We start from the raw sequence: 4,179 nt of genomic DNA, 5'->3' as shown, positions 1-4,179 counted from the left end.
GTAGGGGGTAGGGGGTGTTACTCATACACAAGCTTGAGAGGAGGTTTTCTCAGACTTCCAGAATTTCAAATAGTTCCACCTAAAACTTTTACTTGGATGTTGTGTGTATGTGTGTATGCAGATCATGCTGCTGGATCTCAGCAGGGGATATCCAATCCCACTCACGAAATTAAAATAGCAATACCAATCATTAATAACACAGTGAACTTGTATTGTTTTGTGAGACAAGGTTTTGGAATACAGCCCAGGCTGTCCTTGAACTCATGAACCTCCTGGCCCAGTTTCCATGGGCTAGAATTAAAGGTGTGTGCTACAATAAGTGGCTGAATGCTTTTTAGTTAAGGTACAAACCTCCTATATGAATTAGCCATGTCAGGCTTATTATAATAATTCATTAGTCTATTTCCTAATTGTACTTGTGGGCTGAGAAGACCTTGCTGAGTTCCAGGTAAGACATATGAAGATTTCTCATTGGCCTGGTTAATCTGGAATGCTGATGCAGCCACAGACTCTTTTTTTTAATTGAAGCAACACTTTGGGTGGTTTACATACTTCCCATGTTGATATCCTTCCATAGACTTCTTCCTTTTCTTAATAGCCATGGTTACATACAAGTCCTGGTGTGCGCTTTTTCTGGACTCTGACAATACAATATAACACAAAGCAGGAAGGATTGATTTGGGCTCACAGTCTCAGGGCTCAGTTCACGGTCACTGGCCCCATTGGTCCCATGTACCTGATCAGAGCATCTGAGCAGAAGAGACATGTTCACTTCATGGCACATAGGAAGGAAAAAGAGAGGAAGGGGGAACCAGCTGGAGCCTGGTTATAACCTTCCAACATTTGGATCACTTCACTAGACAGCAGCAGCTTCTTGAGGGAGGACGTTCCTACTTTATTCACAGTTGCCCTGAATCAAATTTAAGAATATTTTGAGAAATGTACTCAGTTCTAAGGACATTGGCTTATTCCCTTGGACTCCTTCTAACATGAAAGACCCTGCTTCCAACTGTGACTAAAGCATCAGGGAGCTGCAGAGCAGTAGGAGGACCTTCCCCATGCTGCAGTGAACAGCAACATTTCAAAGTCCTCAGGCATGAGTGTTTGTGAAGGGCACAGTCATGAAGGCATGCTAAAGAAGGCACATGAGTACACAAACAATTGCACATATGTACACACATATCCCCACATACATATGTAGGCATACAGCTATACATGAATAGATATGGATACATACAAATGCACACACATTTGTATACATATTAACATGGATATATATACAGATAAACATGTATATATACATAGATATATACACAAAGCAATGCATTCACATACACATATGCACATTCATAATATATGCAAGCATACATATAAGCATGTACACAGAAACATAGCTAGAACACATGTACACAAACAAAACATGCACACATACACATGCACACAAATATACACATGTATGCACACTCACACACATAAAAAGTGCAGAATGCATATACATATTTATGTATACATGAACACACACAGACGTGCACACTTACATGTATGGCCTGCTACCCAGAAGAAAAAGGTGCTTGATTAAGAGCAAATGAAGCCTGGTGTACCAGTGCAAATCTATATCCAGCAGCCTGAAAAACGGGGATCATGGCTTCTAGGACTATAGAAAGAAACCACACTTGTCTCAACAAAAATAAAAAAAGAAAGGAAGAGGAAAGAAGAAAAATACCCAGCCCAAGCAACATTATTTACTCATATCTAGCTTAGTATTAGTTACTGTTTTGTCAAACTCATCAACAACTTTTTCTTAGTTAACTTCAAATGTCTGACCCATACATAACTTTCACAACATGGCACTTTTATAATTGTAATACAATTCACTCTTGGGCTACTGATTTGAGTGATGAGGTAATGTGTTACCTTTGAGGCTTGAAGGCTGTTTGTTGGCTGCTGGCTAGCAGTCTCTTGCCCTCTCTGGAATTCATCTGTCAAGTTCAGTCAGTGATGACTGGGGCCAAAAGGAACCTGGCAGTAAATTCTCTGAAGTCCAGCTGGAATAATGAAACACTGTTTTTAACCTATTTAATTAGCAGAATTTCATTTCTTGAAAGATTAAAATCTAGTGTAAGTCAGGCTTCAAGGAAATAAATATGTGAAAACCACACAGATGGTGATAGAGATCACTGAACTTTTCTGAAGTGCAATTTGAAGCATGTGAAAACCCCTAAATTTGTTTGTCCGGTCAACCTAGTGATTGCTCTTCTCGTGCCTGACCAGGAATTGTTCATGAAAGATGCAACAAAGTTTGATGAACGGCATTGTTTGCAGAGCGTGATTCATAATTGTGCAAAATCAAAATAACTCCAGGCCTGGCCACAGGGTGAGGAAGTGCTCATGTCAACCAAGGTGCATTCAATGACAAAATGACATGCAGCTCTTCAATGTAGTTGCAGATATATTTAGGTGAATATATTTATTTTTTGATATGAAGGTCTTATTACATAGTTCCAGCTGGCCTCAAACTCGCTTTGTAGCCTCAGCTGACTACACACAATCCTGCCAGCACCTCCCAAGTACTGGATTATAGGTATGTATCACTTTGTTCAGGTAAAATGTTATTAAAGTTATATATGTATGTATGTGTGTGTGTGTGTGTATGTGTGTGTGTGTGTTAACTATATATGAAACTATTTACATAGTTGCTTAGGTAGTTTATAAATATGCCTGCATAAATACTTGTAAGATTACACAAGTATTGTAGTCACATAAGACTATACATTTAAGGTATTTTTAATTATGTCCATGTGTGTGTATGTACAGTGAGTGTTGGCAGATGCTGGAGCTGCAGCTACAGGAGATTGGGAACTGTCTGGTGCAGGTTCTGGAACTGAACTTTGCTTCTCTAAAAAAGCAGTCTATGCTCTTAACCACTGACACACATTTCCAATCACAAAGACAGAGACATGAGGGAGAGGAACAGCCTTTTGTGTATGGATATGCATGTACTTACATATGTAAGAAAAAGCCTAACGTAACACAGAGTAATACTTTCATAGTGGCTGTCTTGATGGGAATGAAATCATAGTATACAAATTGTTTTCCTTGAGATTTCTGTATTAATACCAAGTTTGAAAACAAGTATATTTTTATTTTATGTGCTTACTTATTTTATGTACATGTATGTTCTTAGAAACCTTAAAACACTGAATTACTATCATAATTCTTTCAAGGCACTTACTCTGTGGCCTGAGTTGGCCTTGAGATCACAATTCTCCCACCTCAGCCTTTTAAGCTGAGGTTAATGGACCCATAACACCACACCTGGTTTCTACTATATAGTCTTGTTCCTTTCCCGATTCCCACTACTTTCTAAGGAAGAGAAGATTCCATATATGCACTTTCAACAATACAAGAGTCTTTGTTCATCGACTGGAGGCCAACTCTTATTCCAGTTTAGATTGTTTTCTGAATGACGCACCCAGAGTCTCAACTCAAGGCTTAAAGAAACCAACCTAGTGTGACAGTAAAGGCAAGTGACATATTGACCCCTTTAGCACTCACTGTGCATTTAAATAATAGATCACAGACTGGAGCTATGGGGAAAGGAGGGCAGGCTCACACTCCATCATCTCTCTAGGCATGGATTTTGTCATTACTATGTTTGCCTCATGTTGCAGTACATAAAGATTGTATTTATGATTGATGGCAGCAGATGGGCAATTTATTCTGCTGTTTACAGTTTATGGGGATGAAGTGGGAGTAAGTTCAGCCAGAACACTCAGCTAAGCATTTGCTAATGTCCTCTATTGACCAAGACATACAGGGAGATTATCTGTGGCCCACAGGCACAGCCAAGGCTTCTTGGGATCTTCGCCCAACCACCAAGGGAAGGGGTGACAGATATAACATTTCAGAAAGTTAAGGACACCATATAGGACACCTGTTAAGCTGGTGTCATTTTCTCCACTTCTTAGTTATGTGAAGCAGGGAAACTATCTCCAAGGTTACAGAGGTCACAGGTATTAAGATTCACTTCTGAGTACAGAATTCTGAAGCCCATTGCAATACTGCCTCAAAGTCTTCAATTTTGTTCTTTCCAGAAGTCATCTCTAAATTGGGGATGCACACACATTCCCTACACACACACACACACACACACACACACACACACACACACACACACAC

This window comes from Grammomys surdaster, unplaced genomic scaffold, assembly GCF_004785775.1.
Source record: "Grammomys surdaster isolate TR1022 unplaced genomic scaffold, NIH_TR_1.0 125323, whole genome shotgun sequence".
NCBI classification, from domain to species: Eukaryota; Metazoa; Chordata; class Mammalia; order Rodentia; family Muridae; genus Grammomys; species Grammomys surdaster.
Note: the sequence above shows the minus strand (reverse complement) of the source record.